Source organism: Meriones unguiculatus, chromosome 10 (assembly GCF_030254825.1).
Source record: "Meriones unguiculatus strain TT.TT164.6M chromosome 10, Bangor_MerUng_6.1, whole genome shotgun sequence".
Lineage (NCBI taxonomy): Eukaryota > Metazoa > Chordata > Mammalia > Rodentia > Muridae > Meriones > Meriones unguiculatus.
Genome location: NC_083358.1, coordinates 57859606 through 57886649, shown reverse-complemented (window position 1 = coordinate 57886649; position 27044 = coordinate 57859606). Strand labels below are relative to the sequence as shown.

Genomic DNA, 27044 nt, shown 5'->3' with positions numbered 1-27044 from the left:
GACCATGTAGTAGCTCTGTTTTGAGAATCAGAATGCAAAGTCTTCTCCTAAAGCAAGATCCATAATCTCATCTCTATGGTTGCTGTTGTGAGCCTTTCCCACACAAAAAACTCAGTAAGAAAAAATACACTGGGCTGAAAGTGTACACGTAGAGAGACCTGTACATGGACAGGGACACAGGCCAAGTACCAAAGTAATTGTGTGAAGTCTTCAAAGAAAGGATACTCGGCCATGGTGACTGAGCAACAATGTCGGCTATGAATAAAGCAAGGTTGACTTTGCAAAGACTCATATTCGCTCTTCCTGGGCCAACCTTCCTCTGCCAAATTCAACCTTGACCTTAGAGTTTTTTCTCAAAGTATCATGGTTTCCATAATGCACTTTCCTGTTAGTGCTGTTGTCCCAGTAAGATGTTCCTGGCTGTGGAATTTCTTTCCTGTGTCGATCTGCAACTGGTTTTTTTCTGTGTTACTTTTTGTCTGTTTACAGAGAGCCTCATGACTGACACCAATTTGATAGCAGGTGGATGGGGTTTCACACTTGCACATTCCTCCCTGTGGTGAATTGCTTCCCACCACTTAACACTTGAGAACATGGTATTGGCCAATAAATGGATCCCTTAACTAGACTGCCTTTCAACTATAGGTTTGGACTTTCAGAGGCTGAATGTGACAGAAGGCCCTTCCTATAAGCTGGTCTGTGATTGTAGATATACAGATCTGCTTCCAGTATTGGCTTTTATTGACCCTTCCCCTATAGGCTGTAAAGGGTAAAGGGTGTGGGGGGGCAGGGAATGGAGACTTAGTGGACATTTCTCTAATCTTGGACTCGTCTGCCCCACCCATATCCTCCAAAATGTCAAACCTTACTTTTATAATATACAAATTGCACACGGGCACATTTGCCAGGATAATCCTTCACATTAAGATATCCAGCATCTATATGCTCCATAAACAGGCACTCAGAGATTCTTCTCCACTTTCTTCAGAAATATAGGTGGATAATAGATCCTCTTTGCTATTTCTATTTTCTCTGTCACAACACTTCATGGTGTAGTGAAGTCTACTCTAGTTCCTCAAACTCCCCACTTCTACTTTGGTCCACAGCCAACCTCTCTGCAAGGATCATCTTTCCATTTCACCCTCTATAGAAAGAAACAAAATTCATCATTAGAAAAAAGAAAAAGCTAGACTGGTTTGCAGATTTCTTCGTTACTTGTTTGTATTTGAGACTGGATCTGGCCATGAAGTCCAGGCTGGCTCCAACTCTATCTTCTGTCTCGGGATCCTAAGAAGTAAGCCACCTATTATGATGTGCCCACCTCCATAATTTCTTTTTAAAAAGAATTTAATTTATGTACATCCGTGTCTATTTATCATATAAAATGACATTGGCTTCTAAGCCTACTGAAGTTGAATCTACTCATTCAAATTTGTCTTTTCCTTTGTTTTAGCTAAAGTGATCACATGGCCTGTCTATAATGGTCACAGTATTTAATGTGAGTAAACATTTTCACGAAAACCTCTTTGAGTCTTTATCATTAAAATTAGTTCTCATTATATTTCATATGTTTACCCTGAATAGTCTCTATTTTATCCTAATAGTAATTACCAAAGAGCTTCAGACAGTATTTGGTTAATGAGCCAGGTGTGGTGGCACATGCCTGTAACCCCAGGAGTCTCAAAGCTAAGACAAGAGAATTGGAAGTTCTAAGGGAGATAAAGATGCCTAGTGAAATCCTGTCTCAAAAAGAAAACAGCGATTTTCTGAAGGTCATGATGGCTATGACTCAAGGGGGCGTGTCAGGAATAACAACTAGTCGTTTGGGCTAGCTTCCCTGGGCTCCGACAACCCTCTGTCCCATTATCTAAAAGCTCTTGTCCCACAGCCCTTCCCAATCCATGGATCTTCAATAAATGAGACTTGCAAAAGCCTGAACTACCCTGTCACTTCTCAAATTTGAATCTGACTTCTTGAAAAATCTCTTCAGCAAAGCCAAGTGTACCATTTGGCCACTTACATATCAAAATCATCTGTTTTCTAAACTGATGGACTGTTGTTGTTGTTTTTTTTTTTTTTTTTTTCATTTCAAACACAATATCACTGTAAGTGCTAAACATTTTCAGATCTCAGGTAGTGAATTTTCTTTTTCACTTTGTCTCCTGTTGATATGAATTCAGCCAGGACTCCCTGTATTCTATGCATTGTGATAACTATTAGCAATACAAGTCATATAGGCCTTAGCATCAAGAATCTTACCATTTGTAGGAGACAACAAACAATTAAGCCAACAACTGGACACAAAAACTTATACCAAACTGGTCAGTACCCAGGACTTAAAGAAAGGTCATGCCAGGATGGGAAGAATGGAGACAGTTTAGAAACCAACCCCTCAGCAAACATACTAGTCAGTTGTTATAATTTAAACTGAGTCATCCTAAAATAAGGTTAACCACTACTCTCAGTATGGCAGAACTGGGTCTAACTTGACAATAAGGCCTAGATAGCATTAATCAGATTCAAATGGGGTCAATATCACTGGCTTTCATCCAGGGTGACCAGTGTCTACACCAATTTCCCCACAGAAAAAAATACCACATGAAGTCACACAAGAAGACAACCTGAGGCATGCCAGAGGTCAGCAGCAAACCACCAGTAGCTGGTAGAAGCAAGGACAGTTTCTCAAGTGTGGCTCATTCAGAGGGACCAAGCCCTGAAGAATCCTGTGTCTTGGACATCTAGCCTGCCAAGGCCATAGCAAGTTGCACAGACACATGGAATCAAGACCCATTCTGTGATTCTCCCTGAAGCAAGTCAGCCTGTCTCCTGCTGTTAGACAGCCTGTGAAGTCCCTGGAACAGCCACCGTGAAAAGTTTCTGGACTTGGTATGTTCTATGCATCAGCTGATAAGCCATAAACACCGAGCTTCCTCCACAGCCAGCCAGCTTGGAGCATCAAAGCGTGTGTCTCAATACCACATCAAAAGTCAGGAAGCGCTAGCTGAAAAGAGACACCCGGACCGACGCGGGAGGCAAGCCATGTGCTGTCCCAAGAATCCTCTGAAAATAAATATCAATGAACTTTCAGTTAAGTCCTGGAATGCCCTTTCCTGTTTCATATCTACTGTAGCCAGAAATATAAGGTGCTGTGTCCGTTTAGTCTAAGGGTTGTCAGCAACCATCAGGAGTCACGAGACAAGTGGAAGGAAGCAGACCTCTCAGACCACAAAGAGCATGTGGTCTCCCTCTTCGCAAGGGCAATGACAGCAGACACCCTGGGCTGCGAAAACATGTTCTCTTGGGAATGTGCTAAAAGTAGCAGCTTCAGTCCTCTTTGAAATATCTCCACACTGTAGAAAGCACTTTAAACTGACTTTCATAAGGCCCAGCTTCATGCATGTCCGGCCACACATGCGGACAGAGTAAAGTAACAGACTCACCAGGGTGAGCATGGGGTGGAAGAGGATGGAAACTGAATGGAGCTGAGAGGGGTACTGGCAAGAGGACCTGCCTGCCACAGGCCTCACTGCTCCCTGGAAGAGGAGAGGTGCTGCCTTAATCGGGGGAAACTAAACAAAGAATGGGCACTAACGGACCAAAGTCAGTTCCCTGGGACTCAGTCTAGTGGCTCATTTGCAGAGCTGGCCTGTGGAGCAGGAGGGGGAGGTTTCTTCTTCCTTTTTGAATCCCAATCTTCTTTCAGATATAAATGTATGTCTTCGTTTGTTTGTTTGTTTGTTTGTTTGTTTCTTTCTTTCTTTCTTTCTTTTCAACATATCCCGACCACAGTTTCTCCTCCCCTCCCTCCTCCCAACCCCACCTTCACTCTCTGCAAGCCCACTGCTCCTCCATTACCCTCAGTAAAGGGCAGGCCTCCCAAGGCTATCAATTTGACAGCAAAGATACAGTAAGACTAGGCATATACCCTGATGTCAACTCTGGGCGAGGTAGTCTAGTAGGAGGAAAGGGATCCCAAGAGCAGATGAGAGTCAGAGACACCCCTGAATCCCACTGTTAGGAGTCTCAGAAGAACGTCAGGCTACATGACAATATCATATGCAGAGGACTTGCTGCAGACACATGGTTGCTGCTTGAGTCCCTGGGAGCCCCTACCAGCCCTGCTGAGTTGGTTCTGTGGCCATGTTCTGCTGGTGTCCTCGACCTCTCTCTTCTTTAAGCAGCTGGAGATCTGCTTTGAGAATCTGGGCTGAAGGGAAAAGGCAACTGGACCAAACTAGCTGAAGCTAAGGAGAATTAAGGATGAAGTTGGTACTAGAAAATCACCAAATTCATGTAATATCGGAAGAGCAGTGAACTTTGTTTCAGCCAAAATGCAGCATTTGCTCATGGTCACTGAATACCCCTTCCCCAGTGCTCCTAGAAGGAATTGTGCCTAGCTGCCTCTCAGAAGTCTGCCCAGTTTTGTGAGGTGCCTTATTGTGCTTTACAGTCAGCTAGCTCTGAAGGCAGCATCTGCACCTAACTATCTCTATGCCCCCAGGTCTCAACCTAGAGCACATTCACCATGTATTATTCTGTAATGAACAACCAGCACGTGTCTTGAGTCACTAAAACACCGCAGCCCCAAATTTGCTCTTTTGAGAGGCGATTTCTTCTCCTAGAAACAATGGTGGTGTTTCTCCTGCCTGGGCTTGTTAGGGACACAAGCGAGCTGACTTCTCTACATTTTTTTTGTTTGGGGATCAAATCCAGACCTGTGTGTGCACCCAAACACTCTGCCTCTGAGCTGCACCCCTGGCCCGAGTCCCCTTTGCTGTCTTGCATCATTCTGTGACTCTTTTTGTAGGAACAGCTGTGTCTTAGAATACAGAACATATTATTTCACAGATTTGAAGAACGGGCACTGAGACTTCACAGTGCCTGATATGTACAGATGTTGCCACTCAAAGTGTTAATGGCTGTGCTTATGCAAACTGCATGCAACACACAGTTTCTAGTCTGTATTTAAAGATGTTCTTTATAAAACATGATAAACTTTTAAAATTACAGTAGCTTCACTAATAATAGTTTGTTTTAAGAATTAAAAACATTTCATTGACCTTCCTGTTGCCCTCTTAACAGCATGTTAACCTGGGGATTTTGAGGCTGCATCCTCCTTGCACTCACCTGAAGAGGAAAAAGGGAGCACCAGTCACTGCCTGGGCTTCAAAAGCAGTACTTCAGAACTGCGTGGGGTGAATATGGAGACTGTTGTAGATGGCTGAAGCAGCTCGGTTTCCATCCAAAACAGGCTTTGTTAGGGAAATCATGAAAAAAATCTTCATTTATGAGAAGACTATGCCAGAACTCAAAATAAGTGAGGCATTGGGATTATATTCTAGAATGTCAGTGAAGTATGTCATGAATGTCTGATCATGTCGTCAACTCAAATTGACATCATAGAAAGTGCCCTAGAAAATAAAGCAATTATTCAGAATGTCTCTGGGTAAAGAAAGGTACAATTTGGTTTGGGAGGTCTGGAGACAGAACTGATGAGATAAGCTTCTTGGTATTTGAAGGAGCCTGTATAGTGGGCGAAATATGTGTCCCCGTGTTCCCATCTCAAGACCTCCACCTCCATCCTGGAACAGGAAGTGAGTCTCCAAGAAGCACAGCTGGGACTGTGTGTCATATCCTCCCAATAAATGTCAGAAGCTAAGCCAGGAGAGAGATTTATTCTGTTTTAGAGTTCTACACACAGAAAGGGAGAGTGGAAAAAGAAGACAGGTTTAGGGGGCAGCCCATCCAGAGTGAGACTCTAGCTTACTGTGTAATCTCAAATAAATCGCCTCACCCACTGGAACCCTACTTTTCCTCATTAAAAATAAATAAAAACAATAAGAGCAACAGTATTTACCTGGTGGCTGTGAAGATTTTAAATCATGAAGGAGAAGCAGATAACGTGTTTCCTGGTAAATACCAGATGTTCAATGGAAGGCAGCTATTATTACAGCTAGAATATTAAATTACATTTGCCATCAGCATAGACTTGCAGAAAATGAGATTCAGTTGTATTTATGCCCAAGAGCAATTTGTCCCCTATTAAAAAGATTTCAAATGTCAGCAAACAAAAGGGAGAAAAGTCCTATTTTTTATGTAACAGAAAATGATACATAAAAGCTAAGTAGCTAAAAGGTTAAAACTACATTAAAATTAATAAATCAATTGCCAAGTGCAAGCTGTTGGTATTCAGTTCTCTCCAGTTTTGTTCTGTTTACCCAAAGAAAAACACAGTAAAACCAGGAAATAGGAGGAGAAGAAGAGAAAAACCCACAGATGAGAAGAAATCTATTTTAAAATTTTAATGAAGTATAGTGGAGTTTATTAAAGTAGTTAAAGACAATTTTGCAGGAAAAAAATGTCAGGCAAGAGCTGACTTAAATCTTATGTTTCCTATATTCTTATATTTTTCTATATTGAAATAGCCACAAAACTAGGTAAACTATGAAAACATTTAAAATACTTTATTGTACAAGCATGATATTAAGGAGTCCATAGAAATAGGAGCAAACCAATAGGACCTTCAAGCAAAGTTCAGTCTAAACTCGACATTTTCTTTCAGGGGTTTGGTAAGAACAGAAATTTAAGTTCCATCTTTGACAGTTACCAGGACAGGTAGCAGACAGTAGATTTGATCTAAGTTTGACCCAAGCACAGTGCCTAGCAGAAGATATTTGTTGAATCAACACAAAATATCTCCACCTTTAGTGTTAGAAGAAAACAAGAAATAAAACATTGTGTTTCAGTTAAGATGATTTAAGAATCATGTTGATTCTGGATTACTGAGGGAAGGAATGCCTTCACACACTAAATACAAGTGTCCCCGAGACAGGTGGACATGACTAAATACATGTTCTCTGTAGGACACAAAGTTCAAAAGAAGGTAACTTCATAGAATATAATGTTTCCGTGTTGGTGGTGTCAGGGTTTGTAAGTGCCAGAAGAAATAGGACTCTTCTTTTCAGGAATTAAAATTTAAATCAGTTCTTGGAGAATATTATAGAATGTATAAGGAAAATATGCCACCCACTGTGGAAAAAAATCACACACACACAAAAAACATCAATAGAGAAGACACTATGAATGAGAATCAGGTGAAACAACATAAATAAAATATACCCAAACGGACCCCATAAGCTCACAGCCCTACACCAAATGTGAAATGAACATTGATCTGTATAAATTTCAAAAGCATGAAACTAAAATCAGTGTAATTGCTCAGGTACAAGAATGAACAAATATATTGCAAAAAGGAACAAACTAGAATTCATAAAAACTGGAAAATATAATTATTGAAGTTGAAAATCAATAAAATGAATAATATTGCTGAGAAAATTAGTGAGTAAGAAGATTATTATTTTTTAAACTGTAAGAGTGCCTTTGTGGTCATATATAAGACATTCTGTTCTCATTTCATATATTGTGCTGATAAAATACTTAGCCAAAAGCAACTTGGACAAGGAAAGGATTTATTTGGCTTACACTTCTGGGAGGGTCTGGACTGGACCTTGAAGACAGAATCCATGGGGGACACAGCTTGTTTGCTTGTTCACAGTTCCATGCTCAGCTAGCTTTCTTATGCAGCCTAGGACCACAAACCCAGGGAATGGTGCCCACTCACAATGGGCTGAATTCTCCTACATCAATTAATAATCATGACAACCTCTGTAGGCATGCCTATCAGCCAATTTGACCTAGACAATTCTTTAATGAGACTTTTCTCTAAGAAAACTCTAGGCTGTGTCAAGCTAAAAAATTAAACATCTCAGCAGAACTTGTGAATGAGTTAAGAGAAGAAAACAGAAAAAAGTCAATTATCAAACACATAAAAGCTGGGATATTTTCAGACTCAATGAAGCAACACCAACAACCAGATATAAAAAGCTTCAAAACTTTCCCAGAAACATAATCATAAAGAAAGCACACCTAGAGAACTGAAAATGAAACTAGAAGGTGCCGAGATGTTTTTAAAGAGTTTCAAAAGCTTACAGCTAGAGAAAAATTAAGATTCATTTACAAAGAATAAAGGTGATTAAAACAATGGTTGACGTCTCTATACTGCTGCAGGAGCAGGAGATGGAGACAGTGAAATAATGCTTCATGTTTTCAGAGAAAATAACTTTATATGTAAATCATTATGTTCTTTTTTTTAAAGATTTATTTATTCATTATGTATACAGTATTCTGCCTGAATGTATGTGTGCAAGCCAGAAGAGGGTACCAAATCTCATTGTAGATGGTTGTGAGCCACCATGTGGTTGCCAGGAATTGAACTCAGGACCTCTGGATCTCAGCAAACGTGGAAGGACTGAGTTTGGAGAAGGCACATATGCCCTGTGAAAACCAAAACACTTAGGTTTGGGGCCTAATGTAGATCTTCACTAAAGGAAACAGTACAATAACTTCCGTAATACTCACTTGCAATACTCATTTCCATAAATGCTTCTTATCATGGTTTATCAATCTGACTATTTCTACTCATCAATTGCAAAAAGTTTAGAAGAAAATATCCAATATTTACAAACAAACTGAGAAATTGATTGTTAAATATGTAAGTATTAATGATGTATAATCATTAATTGAAGATTAACTGTTGATTTCTCCATGTGTACGTGTGTGTGTGTGTGTGTGTGTGTGTGTGTGTGTTTGTGTGTGTGTTTGTGTTGTGTGGCAGTATTCCTGCATGGGACAAACATGTTATGGGTATAGATGTGTGTGCATTTGTGTACATCAGAACCTGAGGTGTGATGTCTTAGGTACCTTTAAATTTTTGCTGGTCTAGAGCCGGCAGGCTTACAATCTTAAAGTATTCATCTGGTCAGCCCTGCATCCCATCTGTCTATTACTATGAATACAAATGTGCCTCCAGACCAACCTTTTCTTTACTTGGAGCTGAGGATTTGCACTCAAGTCCTGCTGTTGATAGGTCCTTTACCAAATGAATTTTCCCTCCAACCTGAACTGAGCCTTTTTTGTTAGATTAAGTGAGGTACCGAGGGCCACATGCAGCTAGATCATCACTGCCTCATTGATCTACATCTCCAGCCCCTAGTGGGCATTTCTTGTGTGTCTCTTCAACTACTCTTGACCAGGGCTATGAATCTAGGCACAGTTATGGCTGTCCCTTACACAAGATGCAAAATCAATCAACTTGACAATGTCACACAACCGCCACCTGACAACACTACACCCTTTCCACTTCAAAAATGCAACACTTAAAAAAAAAAAGCAAATTTCATGATTTCCTTGATTTTCATTGCTGAGTAATACTCCATTGTGTAGATGTACCACAGTTTCTGTATCCATTCTTCAGCAGGTAAATGGTGGGAACTGGAAAGGATCATCCTGAGTGAGCTGTTCCAGAAGCAGAAAGACACACATGGTATATACTCACTCATAGACATATAATACAGGATAAACCTACTAAAATCTGTACACCTAAAGAAACTAATCAAGAGGGAGAACTCTGACTAAAATGCTCAATCCCCATCCCGAAAGGCAAAGAGGATGAACATCAGAAGAAGAAGAAAACAGGAAACAAGTTAAGAGCCTGCCACAGAGGGCCTCTGAAAGGCTCTGCCCTGCAGACTATCAAAGTAGATGCTGAAACTTATAGCCAACTGTTGGGCAGAGTGCATGGAAACTTATGTAAGAAGTGGGAAATAGTAAGAGCTGGAGAGGACAGGAGCTCCACAAGGAGAGCAACAGAACCAGAAAATTTGAACACAGGGGTCTTCCCAGAGACTCATACTCCAACTAAGTACCATGCATGGAGATAACCTAGAACCCCTGCACAGATGTAGCCCATGACAGTTCAGTGTCCAAGTGGGTTCCATAGTAATGGGAACAGGGACTACTTCTGACATAATCTGATTGGCCTGCTCTTTGATCGCCTTCCCCTGAGGGGGGAGCAGCCTTACCAGGCCATAGAAGATGACAATGCAGCCACTCCTGATGAGAGCTGATAGACTAGGATTAGAAGGAAGGAGAGGGGTCCTCCCCTATCAGTGGACTTGGGGAGGGGCATTCGTGAAGAAGGGGGAGGGAAGGTGGGATTAGGAGGGGAAGAGGGAGGCGTTTATGGAGGAACACAAAGTGAATAAAGTGTAATTAATAATTTTTTTTAAGGCAACACTTACTCAACCCAGGAGTACAAGATGCAAAGACAAGGTATCCAGGCTCAAGTGGGGGAGGCAGGAAACAGAAATGGGCTTTGTTTCTCCTTGTTTTCCATTCAAGCCTCACTGGACTGGATGGTGTTCAACTACACTGAGGGTAGAGGGCAACCCACTTTATTGAGTCCATCTATTCAAAAACTGGAGCTGTCCAGAAACAGCCTCACCAATGCACCCAGCAATCACGTTTTGATTCTGCTACCCCAGGAGTCCACTCAAAACAGTGTTAAAGAAACCATCAAAGTTAAGGAGTTGAGAAGAGCTTATGCTCGCTGAAGCTCCTTTACTGCATGAGCAATGAGCAAAATATGAAAAACTTTAGATTCAGTTAAGTGTTCATGTTAAAATATTTATGAAATCACCGAAGAAATAGTAATAAAGCATACAATTTCCAAAGACAGTAGAAAGAATAGAAGGAGGGGGTCAGAGACCCATCTAATGCAAAAAGAAAAGCAATGGAAAGTGCAGAAGTGGAAAAACACTTCAAAGAAATAGAACATAAATTAGACAAACCCCTCAAACAAGAGAAAAATATCAGTTTGTAAAATAAAAGCCAACTTTAAGAATGAAATATATCTAAAACAAAACAAAACAAAACAAAACAAAAAAAAAGCAGAGAACTAGGAAGACAGAAAGTGAGATGACAGGAATGAGTGGGAAACAGATGATACCCACGGATTCACCTTGATCTCAACACCCAGTGGTTTTCCATGATGTCTCCCAGTGTCTGGAGAAAGACCAGTTTGTTGTTCATATTTATGTACCTAACACCCAGCCTAGTAACAACGCAGTATCTACTGAATTCATGAAATCAAAATTGTACAAGTATACAATCCATCAGAAACTTGTTGAGTCTTCTCACAGGAAGCAATGATATCTCATATAATTTATGAAGATTGATTTGTTCTGGTATTCCTACCATAATAAATGGTTTTATTTCCCTCTAAAGGATAACATCAAGGCATAACTCATCCTAAAAAATATCTAGATGTGAGGTCATTTGTGAGGTGACAAGCATGCTTATGAAAGATGGCCTTTTTCATGCATTTATTCTACTTGTATTTATTTGCCCGATCAGTGTCAGATGCTGTGTAGGCATAGAGCACACGATGAAAATTAGATAAACACAATTCTTGACAGTTCGGATATTGCAGACTAGTTGTTGTAAGGCAAATCTGCAATCAAAGGTATTTTAATGTATGTATTGTACATGCATTTTAATACAGTTTAAATTGTATTTCCTTTCGATTATATTTCTTTTAGGAAGTTCCTTGACTGCAAAATAAAATTTCAGCTTGTCTTAACTCTATTAACTGGATAACCCTGGGCTCGTAATTCAGTCAGTCAGATCCTTTGCTGCTGAGGAGTTCAGGTTTCTTATCTCAGAATTTGAAAATAATCCCTACCTCTCCCTGTGACCGTTACCTAAGATAATGTGCCAGGTATGGCGATGTTTAACAAATGTCAGTTTCCTAAGAATCAGATTGTTACTTCTGTGCCCAAAGTTAATATGTACCATATCCCATTTGTAAATATTAACCATTATTCATGCCAGGCATCAAGTTTCAGAGAAAAGGAGCTGCCCAGATGGAGCAAGACCACTATTTATTAGAAGCAGGTTTTGGAGGAAGAAACAGACATGTGATGTATGCATACCTGTTCATGTTTTGTATCTGTTACATAGCCTGTTAGACTGTCAGCTACGTTTTGACTGGTCTACTGGTATTTTATTGCAATAAAGATCATATTATATTCTCTATATTTAACTCAGATAATTTAGGGCATTGTCCTCCACGCCCACCCCACAAAGGCAGCTGACCTACAGAAGACCTAGAAAGCACTGTTTTGATCATCATCTCCAAGCGCCCTCTTTCCACAACAGATGGAGAAATGCATAACTGGATATGCTGCATAAAACTAGAGGCTTTGAAATTAATAAAGACCTGGCTGTCACAGGATGCAACAATGCCTAATGGGCTACTAAAAATGATTAATACATGTCCCATTGGGCCAGCAAAGAGAAGGACCATGATTGTGCATTAAAACGAACAATTAATTTGATCTATCCTGGCAACAGAAAAGATTGGCCCAAGTTACCACACAATGACCCTGAGAAGAGGCTAAAGGGTTTTACTCTTATGCGATTCTAAAAATAGTGATGTTTTTAAGTGACGAAAGCCCAGAGTTTACTAGAATGAGCCATGCATTTGGTCTCACTGCAGTGGCTTAATCCTTCACTGGTGAGTGCTATCTTGCCTTTCATTCACCATTGCCATTGTGCTCTGAGTCAACAGCATGAGAGAAACATTAAACAAAGCCTTTGGGAAAAATACTAAACTCCTATGGATGCTGGAATAAAAGATGCTTTGTAAATGGAAGAGCTTATTATTAATTATTATTATGCGAATGTTCATTTCCCCACATTTCCCACTTTAGGCAAACAATACAGAAAGTCATTTTCGCTTTCCAAAACACAAACGAAAGATGCTTGGAATACTGCAAAGCTTTGTCTCTCTACTCCTCTGTATTCAGGGCCACATATGAATAGATGATTTCTTTCTGCTCAGCAACTATGAGATGAGCCGTTAAATCTCTCAGATAGTTTGGATGTTTTAGTTGTTGAATGAGACATTTTAAAATTGGTTTCTTTTTATTGTTCCCTTTAAAATACTCCCGTCCTAGCTTTATCTGTCACACACGTTATTTCTTCTTCTTAAAACCTAAAGGTTGCCAGTCCAGAAGTGGGTATTTCTCAAAGCCATACATGATAGAATACATTTTAGAAAATATATGTTTTAAAAAACCTAAAAATCTATTGTAATCTTAAAATTAAAATCATTAATTAAATATTTTGATATACAGAAATGGTTAAAATATGTCAGCTCAACAGTGAGGGTTTTAGAACTCCCGTCCAAACTATTTCTACCACTACAGAAAAGTTAGTAATCATCTAGAGTTTATCTAATTAGATAAATACCGCCCACAATAATGGGAAATCCTTCCTGTGGTAGAAGGGAGGATGAGACCCTGGGAGACTTCAGAAAAGGCTAAATTAGCTGTTTAGAGATTCTGCCACTGACTTTGGATTTCCTTCTCTGCCACACTCACATAAATTCACACATCTGTGCATTCACAGGAAAGGGAGAAACTATATTTCTGTTTATCATCTTAATATATTTATTTTAGTTAAGCTTTACAAAAGCATTAAAAAGCAGATATTATTAGCTGCATTTCACAAGTCCCTGAAGTCACATGAATAGTATTTGATAAAGTTGACACACACACAAACCTAACAGTATGCAAAGCTCTTTGCGATATTTTCATTCACTCATTCATGCATTCATTTACTTTATTAAATGTTGTCTGTGTTCTCTATCATTTACTGGGCATACAAATATTTCCTTTCCTGTCCCTGTTTACAAATGCCCCATCTATCTATCTATCTATCTATCTATCTATCTATCTATCTATCTATCTATCTATCATTTAGCTCTGTATCTTGATCTCTGTGTGTCTGTGGGTGTATGTGTCTGTGTCTGTGTGTAGGTGACAGGAACTGTAGGTGTCCCTTCTGACCCCAACTCTACCTTCTTTGCTGAGACAGTGTTTCCCATTAGCCTGGAACTTGCCAGCTGGGCTAGGCTGGATGTCCATGGAGCCCCAGAGAACTTGCCTGTTTCTGTTGCACCAGCACTGAGCTTTACCTAAATGCTGCCCACTCTTGTGGGTGATAGGTGGGAGAATAGGAGTGTGGATGACTTCTAAAAAAGGCTAAACTATCTGTCTAGAGTTTCTGCCACTGGCCTTGGGCTTCCTTCTCTACCACACTCACTCAAACACACACACATTTGCACATTCAAATACACAGAGTCACTCCTGGCTTTCTAAATGTGGGTTCTAGGTCCAAACTCATGTGCTCATGCTTGAAAAGGAAGTACTTTCCAGGCTGAGTCTTCTCCTCAGCCAAAACAAAAATGCTCCTATGAGGCAATCACTATCTTGGGGAGCCAAGAGCAGTATCCTGCAAAGGAAGTCTGTGGGAGATGAGCCTCCAAGGTAAGAAGGGATTTGACTGGTGATTCTTGCCACACCAATAATTCTGAATTCCATGCTCAGACAAATGCTAGTGAGGGACTAATTTTACTTTTCTTCACACACATCTCCCTCTTCTATGAATATTCATACTCATGGGAGAAAGATATTTGAGGGTTTTCTTATGTTCCTTCCAACTTAATCCAGTTGCGGGAAGCAAGCAGACTGACCTTCTTTAAAAGATGTGCACTCACTGTGTGCACACTCCAGATGCCCTAGATTCCACACCAGAGCACTCACTGTGTGCCCCTTCTAGAGATCCCTGGGCACAGCACAGTCAACCTTGGGGGTTAGCCAGACACATGGCAGCCCTGGGGGAGGCACATGACACGTGCCTTCCTAGGCCCTCTGCACTTCCCGGCTACTCCTTGGATGAGTTCCCCACCTGGCTCTGTGTGTCATCTACAGTAGCTCACTGGAATGCCTTTTCTTCTCCCAGACCTGGCCTGAACACTGACAAGTGATGGTAAAGATGAGGGTGACATTTCCTGATTACAATGCTCTGAACATAACTGCAGTTTGGACGACGTCCTTGACAGATTGGCTAGTGTTGGCGCCAGGTTCCACTGGACCCTTCCAGAAGCAGCTGTAGCATGCTCATCACCTGTCTTGACTGCCAGTCTCCCAGGGGCCAGGAATTCAGCAAGTATCAGGATTCAGTAAGCCTCTGCAATTGTAGGTGGACCAGGCACCAGCAATGTGCTTGGTTGTGGGCTGGGTGGCAGGGCATATAGAATGAGCTCTTTGTCATTTCTACTTTCTCTGCATCTCTGACGCTGGACAGATGAAGAATGGCAAGCTACAGACGGACGTAACAAATTACCCATAAAATATATTCATAATCATCTGATAACTAAAAATGGGAATCAGGCCACCGATCACATTAAACTTCTGTTGTCTTGGCAAAGACTGTTAAATTAACCTTGAAAACACCCATAATCCCTTGGTAACTAACAAAAAGATACCATTTCCTGTCCCCCACCATGGCTGCTTCTGCTGTTGCCTTCCTTCCTCTCCTTTCCCCTTCTGACTCAGCTATTGTCTTGTGCTCTGTCACTCACCATTTTTCCATCAATGCATGCCTCCTTCAGAATTCTGTCCCCATCCTGGAAGTCATGAAAGGGCTTCTATCATCAGCATCCATCATGGCTTCATGTGCTAAAAAGATGCCTGTAGGTTCCTGACCAAAGCAGGACCTGCTCTCTGAGTTAAACTACATCTAGCGACAAAATGAGCCTCCAATACCATTTCCTTTTACTGCTCTCTAAAAATCAAGGGAAATAAACAATCTCCTGCAATGAATTTTTATGTCAAAAGATAAGAACATGGACCAACTAATCAATCACACAGCCAGCCTTTTCCCCGTTTCTTTCAAGCAATATTTCTTCATGCCAAATTTTCTTTTGCTTTCTTTGGAAGAGTGGAAGTTAGCAACTGCAGGGCACAGGTACTGTTTCAGGCTCTGGGGAGTGAATTTCCTTCTGCCACACACACACCATATTCAAAAATGGGGTGTTGTGTGTATGTACTTCTAAACTTTGTGAATGAACTCATTATCTGTCTGATTCCTTACTTTCTTAAAGGCAGAATTGTAATGAACTATTTATGCCCCTACATAATTTGAAATTCCAACGACGCGGTTCTTAACAATCTCAGCATGACCATGGGTGTGAGCTGCATTCATAAGATTGAGTTTATTTTGCATATTCAGTATCAGGTGCAGTTCAGTGTTTTGATATTTTCTACACTGGCTTGAAAAGCTATTTATTACCACAGAGTCACTTCACCAGTAAATATTTATAGGCAGTTTTATTTCCAGTTTAGGGTTTGTGTATCGTATCTTATAGTACCTACAAAAGGCATTGTTGATTTGCTATTTTAGCTTCTGATAGAGAACACGTTTATGGCCTGATGATGGGAGGTTTCTTCTTTAATAATTTACAAAATTACCTGCAGTAAAGATTTTCACCTGTTCTTTGTTTCCTTACTGCCACAAAATTGGAATTACATATAAAACCCTTTCCTCCGGGAGATTCGTATCTACCAGAGACAGAAAACCTCCACTTAAATTTTTATGAAACATCAAAATTACAGCCTGGTTTTAGCAAAACAATAGAAAGGAGACTTCATTGAGTGCAGAGTATTTCCAATATTTGAAGACATCATTCTTTATCTCCCATTTAATCTTTATTGTCCCGTGGCAGCTTCTGTTTTGGGGCCTATTGATTCCCTGGTGTGGATGTTCTGTGTGCTCATTTGTCTTCCATTACCGAAGCTTCTGAGTCCCAAGCACAGGGGCTAACTCCGGCCATAGGACCTGCTTCTCAGATACTTGTGCTTTTCCAATTTAACTTGACATTGTTTCATGAACAGATTGATGCCCAGTCTCTTTCTTTTCCCTTGGACTGACCAACCCATGTTTGAATAGGATGATATGGAAACAACCCACTGGCCCCAAGTGAAAAATCCAAAGAGATGCAGAGACAGAGAAACCCAAAGACCGTCCTGAATAACAACTCACATTTTAAATCTCTCTTTATTGAATTATGTTTTAATAAAGGGTTTATGTAACATCCACAGAACAGTTATCAATTAATTACCCATGGAAATTTAAGGCATGTTGCACAGTAGTAGTTATTATACTCTGAGCATTAGACATATGTTACATAAAAGATGCAGTCACCTTGAAATTATGCTGCTAAGGCTGCCTTGTTCCTGTAGAATATTATACAATCCAGTGTGAAAATTATGTTTAAAACTTATCAGGACATGAAGGTGGCTTGCTCCAAATGGTTTAAGGTAGGCTTAAGGGTGCTTCCAGTTAGCTCAATAAAATTTCAGAGCATTGCACTCAGTAACTGAAAAAAATTTTTTTAAAGTTCTTCATCCCCTCCTAGCTTCTGTGGGCTGAGGTTGTGTGCTGCAAAGAGCAAGCAACCTCACACTTCGGGCATTGTTTGGTTATGCACCAATACAGAGTTACTCTTGGATAGTGACTCTGGCTTTGGCAAGGTAACGTGTTCCTAGCAGGCAGCTGTGTCCTGAGGACTTGAGAGCACCAGCACCTGGGACTGAGGTCCAGAGAGGACTGAGTATGAATGATCGCCAATGGCAAAAGAATCCCTAGGTCTGACATACATAGAGAAGGAGAATGGAAAGCCACTAGCTTCAGAATGATGGCACTCTAAAAGACTGGCAGGGCTCTTGGAGTAGAACAAGTTCAAATATGGGAGAAAGGGTGATGGATTTAAGATCCACTAAATCTAAGGACAGCAAGAAATTTCAGCTCTAAATAATATTGTTATTTTGGGGGATAAAAGCTATCTTGCTTTTGGAGAGTTTAAGTATCATTGTGTGTGTGTGTGTGTGTGTGTGTGTGTGTGTGTGTTATTTTTATAGTTACCAGAAATAAAAATCACCCCCTGTCAGCCTGACGAAATGAGGGAGTTGTGTAAGCTATTTTTTAAAGCATAATCTAAAATATCAGAAAACCGAAGTCATTACTTTAAGGCATTATACTACATTGATTTTTAGGGAAAAATTGCCTCCATAGTTTCAGTTTAATTTAAAAATATCAGAAACCCATTTAACTACTCATTAAATTAATTTGAGCAAATTCTAAGTAAAATAAAAAACAAAATCTATCCAATATCTTCCTACCTAGCAAACAACAAATGCTGTATCCATTCATGCATCAGTGTCCATTTCAGATAGATCTGTATCTGGGAGTTACTAAAGGGGAGATGGGACAGAGGACCCAGGCACTGCCCTTAGGGAGGGCATGAGCAGGGTGCAATAGGCCATCACATTACAGGTTGAGAATGATCTTCTAGGTAACCACACTCAGGGGTGCTGAACACTACAATGGAAAGAAAGAAAGAAAGAAAGAAAGAAAGAAAGAAAGAAAGAAAGAAAGAAAGAAAGAAAGAAAGAAAGAGGAGGAGAAGAAGCAGAAAAAGAGAAGAAGAAGAAGAAGAAGAAGAAGAAGAAGAAGAAGAAGAAGAAGAAGAAGAAGAAGAAGAAGAAGAAGAAGAAGAAGGAACAGCCGCCTGGAAAGTAAGGGCAGTGATTGACTGACATCACAGTGTCACAAGAGAAGTGATGCTCTGGAGAGAAGGTGCCAAGGTCCGTGCTTGACTCACATGGCTAGTTATGAAAGGCAGCTTACATTAGGCTGGACTTAGGCTCTGGTTTCCACGGGTGATTAGGACTAAGAAGAGACGTTCTTCTCATACTTGGAGCCAAACTTTTCTCTGAAGGATGCAATGGCTCTAACATGAATATTAATGATTCTGGGGAACTATAAGTGTCATAGATTTTGCCTGACAAGCTTTTCATCTAAGGCCTAATTTCCTTGTTGCAGTTTTGGTCATTCATCGCTGTCAAAAAGTCACGTCAATGAAAATTCAGCTAAGTACTTATGACCAGTTTAGAAATGAACTATATCTGATATATGAAATGTGAAAGATCATCACATGAAAATGGAATACCCTGCTGAACGCAAGGATGTGGTGATGAGGACTCAGAATTGCAATGACACAGTCAGATTTGTTGTCACATGACAATAATCCCTACTGTGCTCACATTCATGGAGATTGAAAAGGTAGCATGGGAGTCACGAAGACAAGGATTATCATCTTATAGCACACAATGATTTGATTCACCAAGTCTGGTTTGATAATGATGTCTGTAATCATAGAACCTAAAGTATGGGTCTAACATTAAAGGAACCCAGAGGGGAAAAGACAAGAGGATGAACAGATAGAACATAGAGAGATAAAGACATACCTAGAGAGATTGATACATGATAGATAATATATAGGTACATAAATGATAGATAATAGATACATAGTATGTAGGTAGTCATACAAATGATAGGTAACAAAAGATAGAGATGGATAGATAAATGGTGATGGTCACAGATAGATAATAGACAGATAATGAGATAGATACATAGAGATACATAGACAGATGCATAGATAGTTAGGTGACAGTTGTTTAATTGGGTGGTTAATTAAACATGATTTTGGAGATGTAAATATCCCAGGATGACGTCTGAAAACTAGAATCCCTGAATTCTGGTATCATGGCTCAAGTCAAGTCTAATGGCCTATGAATCAAGGGTGCCAAGGCTGTAAATTAAAATGTGAACAGGAAGGATTGTCATCAAAAGGCAGAAGAAACAGAGTTCTGGTCTCTAAGGGCAAGACAAACTTGTCTCAGCTTCAGAGATACACAGAGTACATGGTCTTTTTATGTGATGTTCTTTCCATGTTTTCCTGACTGTTGAATGTTGTCATCTCCCACCGTTATATTTCCCACTATCTGACTCTAGAAACACCCTCACAGCCAGTGCCAGGGCGATAGTTTTACCAAGTCTCTAGCCACTCTTCAATGATTCCTGTTGACACCTCTAAGCACCCATCATAATATTGAGGAGCATATCTTGTGCTAACTTTTTCAATGCCAATATTAAAATACAAAATTTGATCCTGATCTCTAAAAACTGTTCTGACTGTGAGAAAATGAAGATTATCCACTAGCTGATTTAATTTGCATCTTGTCTTGGACATGTGTGGCTTGGCCCTTCTTGCCATTTACACAGCACAAAAATGCCAAGAATTGCCCAAAGAACTTTGTGTGTGGCAGTATGCTGACGCTGACCGTGAGAGTGGCTGAGAAACTCCAAGCTCTGACATGTAACAGACATTTGGAGGATGAAAGGAGATTAATGCTTATATTAAGATGGAAAAATATTTCATCAAGTATATGATCAGAGGAAGTCAGAAATGAAGCATAGTTAAACAGATAATGGATTTGGATACCAAAGAAACTCAGAGATTCTGGTAGCTTAAATTAGTCAGTTTCATGTCTTTCTTTGAGATTTTTTTTGAATAATTATCAATTTTCATGCATACATTTAGTACACAAACTATGGCTGTTTATTATATGGTAAAATGCTTTATATTAAAATAATTTTAAATATGACCTTCTAAAATTTATTTATTTATTTACTTTACATTCCAATCTTACACCCCTCCCTCCTCTCCCCATCCCCCTTTTTCCTTCTTCCCCCTATTCTCCTCTCCTACTCTTTAGAAAAGGGGAGCCCCCCTCTCAACCAACCCCAGCTCATCAAGTCGCATCTGAGACTGAGCGTATTGTGTTCCTCTGTGGTCTGGCAAGGCAGACCAGCCAGGGAGAAGTGATCAAAAAGCAGGCAAAAGAGTCCATGTCAGAAAAAGCCACTGCTCCCCTTAGGAGGGGATTAACACGAAGTCGGAGTTGCCATCTGCTACATCTGTGTATGGGGTGTTAGGTCCACTCTGTGTACATCCTTCGTTGGTGCTTTAGTTCCCCTAGGACCCTCTAGGGAGGGTCCTGGTTAATTGGCTCTGTTGGTCTTCTTGTGGAGCTCCTATCACCTCCAGGTCCTATCCTTCACCACACTCTTTCACAAGATGTCCTACACTTTGCCCAATGTTTGGCTGTGAGTCCCAGCATCTTGTTTCACTGCTGGATGGAGCCTCTCAAAAGACATCTACACTAGGCTCCCATCTGCAAGCGTGGCAGAGTATCTTTAAAAGTGTCAGGGGTTGGCTCTCTCCCATGGGGTGGGTCTCAGGTTGGGACAGGCACTAATTGGACATTCTTTCAATCTCTGCTCTATTTTTACCCTGCACAACTTGTAGAAAGGATAAATTTTGGGTCAAAGTTTTTGAGGGTGGGTTGGTGTTCCCCTGCCTCCACTAGGAGTCCTGTCTAGTTAGAGGGTGCTCTCTCCAAGTTTCCATGACTCTTGCTACTAGAAGCCTCAGCTACAGTCACCCCTATATCCTCCCAGAAGCCTGCCTTTTATAGGTCTTCAGTTTGTTATAGAGATGCTCAGACCCATGGTTTCTCTTCTCTCTGCAGGACCTCTGCCCTCCTGCACCCACTCTCCCCAGGTCTGAGCTCCATGCTCTGGGTGGAAATGGAAATGTGTTGCTGATTGCTGCAGGCTCTGTTCCTATATTCTTTACTTGAAGAGGTCTGCTGATTTGGGGAGGAGGAGGGGGCTTTGTGGGGAATCTCTTGTTGTTTCAGGTAACTTGTCATTACATAGTCCAGAGTGGCAGGGATTTTTTTAAAAAAACATTTTTAAGCATGAAATATTTTTTTAATATTTTATGTTGATTTATGTTTTGCCTGCATGTCTGTATATACACCAATTGCATTCAATGCCCTCAAAAGGTGTAAGAGGTCTTTGGATGCCCTGAAAATAGAGTTGCAGATTACTTTGCATGACTTCATGGGTGCTAAGAAGCCAACCTGCTTCCCCTAAAAGAACAGTGAGTGCTCTTATCCTCTGAGTCTTTTCTGTATCCTGGAAGTGAATTCTTGGTTTTCTTGTCTCAGATGGATGCTAGGTCACAGGTGTTCACCATCTTATGTGACAGAAATCATTTGGGAAGTAAATTCAAAGCAATTAAAGATGGGCATGCGGCTCTGAAAATAGTATATGGAAGAGCTGGGGAAGTGTCTCAGATAGCAAAGCCCCTGCCTGGGAGTGTGAGGAACCTGAGTTTGATCCTCAAAATCCAAGTAAAAAGCTGTCAAGTATATTGGGTCATGCTTGCAGCAGCATCACTGGGTTTATGGGAGTGTGAGGATTGGGAGGATGGAGGAGAGATTGTCTTGCTGGCCACCCAGTCTAGCCTATTGGTGACTTACATGACAGTAGAGACCTTGTGTCAAAGGGTAGATGGTTTCTCTGAAATGACATTCCAGGTTGAGCTCTGACCTTCGTATGCACATGCGCCTTACACACCTACCCATGTGATATGTGCTCCTGCTATGGCCTGAGTAGTTGTTGGGACAGAGAGAATAACTACCACTAGAAAACTGGGAATGTGAACTGATGCTTTTGGGGACACAAAGAAGACAATTTAAGTCCCCTGTGCTGTGATTTCATATGATCACTACATCGGGTCGTTTATATGCCACAACAATTATCACATACTCTTTTCCTTAAAAAAAAAAAAAAAAAAAAAAGAAACGTATTTCCTCATAGGATGTCCGAAGGCCACACTTCACTTTAAAGGTCGTAGGAGAGACTGCTGCTATCTTTCTAGCTTCTGATGTTTCAAAGCAGTTTGTTTGGCTGAGATATGATTTTACTATGTAGGCCAGGCTAGCCTCAAATTGTCTCAACCTCTCAAATGCTGGGACAGACCAGTGCCGCCACACCTTTCCTGGCTTGTCCCTCTTCTGTCCTCGCATATCTTCCTCCTTTCTGTGTGTCTCTCATCTGTGTGCAACTTAGCAAACACTTGCGTCGCTGCTGTGTCTTGAACGCAAGGCATCTCTGGGCAGGCTCCCGCATTTGAACTTTTGGTCCCCAGATGCACTAACCTGTGAGGGTAAAGAATCTTGAAGAGGCAAGGCCTTACGGCAGATGACAAGTGGTAGACCTTCAATGTCACAACAACTTTTGGTTCTGGCTTTTGCCCTGGTGATGGGAACAAGCAGCCTGCCACCTCATGTTCCCACCACAGTCAGAGCTTACCTGCCCCGCTCTGATGATCCATAGCCTGGAGACTATTGTAAAGTGTGTCTGTCGTCCCTTGCCTTGTCTATGTCCACCCGTCTGTGAGAAGGGTGAATAAAGTGGCTGATACATTCCCACTGGTTGTTGTTGGATTTAGACCCACTTGGCTATTCCAGGATGATCTCACTCAACACTTTTAACTAACATCTGCAAACTCACTCTTCCAAGTAGGGTCACACTTGCAGCTTCCTGAAGTTTCTGTGTAGGCAGACCTTCAGAAGGACATTGTTGAGCCCACTGCACTCACCTAGCAACACCTTCCACTCATGTAGAGATCATCACTGATTGGTCATTGGCTCGGTGTAGAGACTCAAGCTGAGTCCCTGACTCACTGTAAAGTCCCAATCACAGTGACCTTGTAACTAGATGACAGATCTCTGAGAAAGGTGACCCTTAACTTATCTTTTTGTAGTCTTGTTTAAGAAGACCTCATGTCAAATTACTGGAGCCTCTATTACTTGTGGCTTTTTCCTCCCTCAGTAAGTATTTTACTAAGTGTCTCACATACTTTTTGAATACCATGACCAAGGCTATTTGTATAAGAACACATTTAATTGAGGACCATTCTGAGGGATTAGAATCCTTGACCATTGTGGTGGTCAGCACGGCAGCAGGGAGGTAGGTGGCCATGACACTGGAGCAATAGATGAGGGCTCACATCTCTGATCAAGCACAAGACAGACAGACACACACACACACACAGAGAGAGAGAGAAACAGTGAGAGAGAGTTCACAAAAGAGATAAGGAGAGAGAGACATAAAGGGAAATAGAAGAGGGGGGGGAGGGAGAGTGAGAAAGACAGTGAAAGAGACAGAGACACAGAGAGAAACAGAGAGAGAGAGAGAGAGAGAGAGAGAGAGAGAGAGAGAGAGCTCAGTAACTGGGCCTATCTTGCAGTGACACACCTCCTCCAAAACGGCCACATCTCCTAATCCTTCTCAAACTGTTCTACGAACTAGAGTACAACCAGTCAAATATATGAGCCTATGGGAGGCATTTCCGTTTAAACCACCACACCACTCTGTAAAGGTAACTATTTATTAACTTTTATACCAGCTAGCTCAGTTGGTAGAGCATGGGACTCTTAATCCCAAGGTTGTGGGTTTGAGCCCCACGTTGGGCACCATATGTAAAAGTAACTTTTTTTTTCGCCCTGTTCTGTTGCTGTCTTGGAGGCTTACTGCCTCCTTCTGCTAACCTAGACCTATCCCTGGAAGCTTCCAGCCTCCATACAACCTAATCTAAGCGTAGAATGTTATCTGCCTATGAGACTTACTTTTAATAAGCTCCCCCTTTCTTGTTCTCTTTAAGCTCTGAGCTGGCTGGTTCAATTCAGCTTTTCTGGATCAAACTCCTCTCCCAGCTAACTGATTCAATCTGGCCTTTATCTCTGCCTCTGAATTGTTCTGCTTGGCTTCAAACTGAGCAATCTGCTTTAAATTTCTGAGTCCTCCTCATTCTCTGGCTCCTTCTGTCTACAACTGAGTTTTCTCTCTTCAACCTGTCTCTCCATCACTGTCCCAGTAAAACTGCTTCCTCTCTCTGCATTACCCCTTAAATAGCTTCCCTTACCTCTGTCTTCTCCTGAGAGTTGGGCATATCCTATCTGTCAACTCTTTCTCTGATTCATCACTGTTTCTGCCGCTCAATCAGGCATCACTTTCAAACATGGGTGCTTCCTCCTACAAACCAACTTTACCTTCATTGTTAGGGCTTAGAGGCATGTACCACCACATCTGGATCTAAGATTTTCTTTATCTGAACTTTCTTTTTACCAGGCTGGTCGAGAACTCAGATCTGCTTGCCTCTGTCTCCTGGATTAAAAGTGTGTTTGTATTCTAGCTGGATCACACAGACCTAGAAGATCTTTGGATATAATCTCTTGCCAGAGCAGCCATGTTCTATATTAAAATTCCTCTACACCACACCTCGCACATGAGGGTGTCATCAAGAATAAGGGACATAATTCTCCCTCTCTTCCTTGAAAACAACTTTGTCCTATTAGGCAGAAGCAACATCATGTTTGAAGACTCTTTGTTTCTTTTTGAAAATCAGGTGGCCCTGCTATTTGGGTTCTATTCCAGTGTGATTTTTATCACCTCATCTTCAAACAATGGACATATCTTGAGAATACAAACTATTTATCACACCTATTAAAGTGTGGAGTTGTTATGAATCCAAAATCTAAACCTTCACAAGTGTATTTTTCAACTTCGGAAGGCATGGCTGCTTTTGCCTTGTATCTCAGGGCCTTTTTGAAGGCAGCCTTTATTTTTAAGAACAGATGCATTAGACAAAAGCAGGGGATGAGCCTTTATCTATCATGATAAGGAAGACTCTTTTTACTTTGGCCAGTAAACTATTCAGTCTAAGGATTAAAATCAATGATGACAGAAGTGAGTAAGCAAACCTGATTCTGTAGAAGCCCTACAACAAAATCCTCAACTGGGTCCAGCCATAGTCTCACCCAGGATATCCCTGTCTGGCTAGTGCTAATTTGTATCTTTTTGCTTTAATGCCACTACAACTAACGGTTAGACTTCTCTAGGTTCTGGAAGCTCTCCTAGGTAGATTTGTGAATCTGAATTTGTAAACATCTGATCAGAAGCTTGTGGCTGAAAAAAAAGAATAATTATGTAGAGGTCTTTTCTCTTTACCCATGGAACTTAGTTATCTCCACACAGTTGGTGTCAGAGGTCGCAGCAACGCGGACTTGATGCCTGGTTGATGTATCTCACAGGGGCCTGTTGTCTGAATCCTGGTGCCTCTAGTTAACACATCACACACTAAATAAGGAAAAGCCACGCATTTACTGTTAGAAGTTAGAATTCTAAAATTGGCTAAGTATCATGTTCCTCACAGAAATAATTTCCTTTTCTTTCTCTTTCCTTTATTTTTTTAAAGCTTCTCTTCGGTGATTGTACCTCTGAATGTCATCATGTATCTTCTCTTCCCTCTAACATCATCTCCTTTGACACCGACTTTTCTTCTTATTTTGTCTGGAGATCAGTGTACTATATTTAGGAGTTGCTTTCTGCCATCTGGATCCAGAGATTTGAATTCAGATCCTCAGATATGCTTGGTAAACATCCTGGACCTCTGAGCCATCTTGCCTACTGTCGTCTTCATGCGAGGCTCTTGTGGTTTTTTTAGAGACTTTCCCATCTCAAGGTCCTTATGTAAAAGTATTCACAGGTTTGAACTCAAGCTTGTTGGGGACCATTGCTCTTCCTACCACAAATAGCCTTATCAGTGGAAGAAGAGTCAAAAGCCATGAGGTTCTTGTTCAAGCTGAATTTGTATTTTTTTTTAATCCTTTCAAAGAAGCAAGTATATTTTGCTAAATGTAATTGCGTTCTGTCTACATAGTCCTTTCGTGTTAGAATTTAATTATTACTACCCTTAGGGCTGCCTTTCTTTAATTTTTTCCCTTTTTATTTCCTCTTACATACCTATTATTATTAACCCAGATCTCTTACATTCAAAGTTTATATCTGAGAATAGAGAATAAGATTGCAAATTCTATTGCTGACTTCATTATTTTTCTTCTTAAAATGGCTTCTGATCCTGACGCCCTCATTTTTATTATTATTTTTGCATTAGCAATGCAGCAGCTTAGCCAGGAGATGAGCGGATGAGCAGAAGAATTGGCTGTGTCTGATTTACAAGTTAGTGTTAGCCACTTGCTTGTTACTGGAGAATGCAATCTCTTGAAAGTGCAGTTGCATTGTCTCACCAGGGAAACAACAACAAGAAGGGCATTGTTAGAATATGACCATTAGATTTTTGTAACTATGAACCTTACAACAATGGGCATGGAAGTAGTAGGGCTTCTTCACAGTCATCACTACTGCTCAGCTGAAGTGAGGCCTTACTTGTTGACACAGTTGACACAAAGTCAAAGCATAATCTGTTCTACCCCAAGGATCCAATGTCCTAGAAAAGTAGGTAAGATGCCATTTTCTCACTGTTAACAAGGACTGTTCTTTTTTACTTATTCTTTCCCTTTGCTTGATTTTGTATTTTAGAGAAGGTCTCATGTAGCCCAAGCTACCCTTGAACTGACTATGTAGCTGACTGTGACCTTGAGTCCCAGATCTCCAGCCTCTATGTCCCAGTAGATGGTTTTGCAGCTGCCCTCATCAAATCCAGTTTGTCTGAAAGAAGGGCTTTCTCAGTAGCCCTG

General features: G+C 40.9%; 1 non-coding gene across 1 annotated transcript; it reads left to right on the top strand.

Moving 5' to 3' along the window:
* The first annotated feature begins 23908 nt into the window (after positions 1-23908).
* Trnak-cuu (transfer RNA lysine (anticodon CUU)) lies at positions 23909-23985 on the top strand. Its single transcript has one exon. It is a non-coding gene; the product is annotated as a tRNA-Lys (tRNA).
* Positions 23986-27044: the final 3059 nt, after the last annotated feature.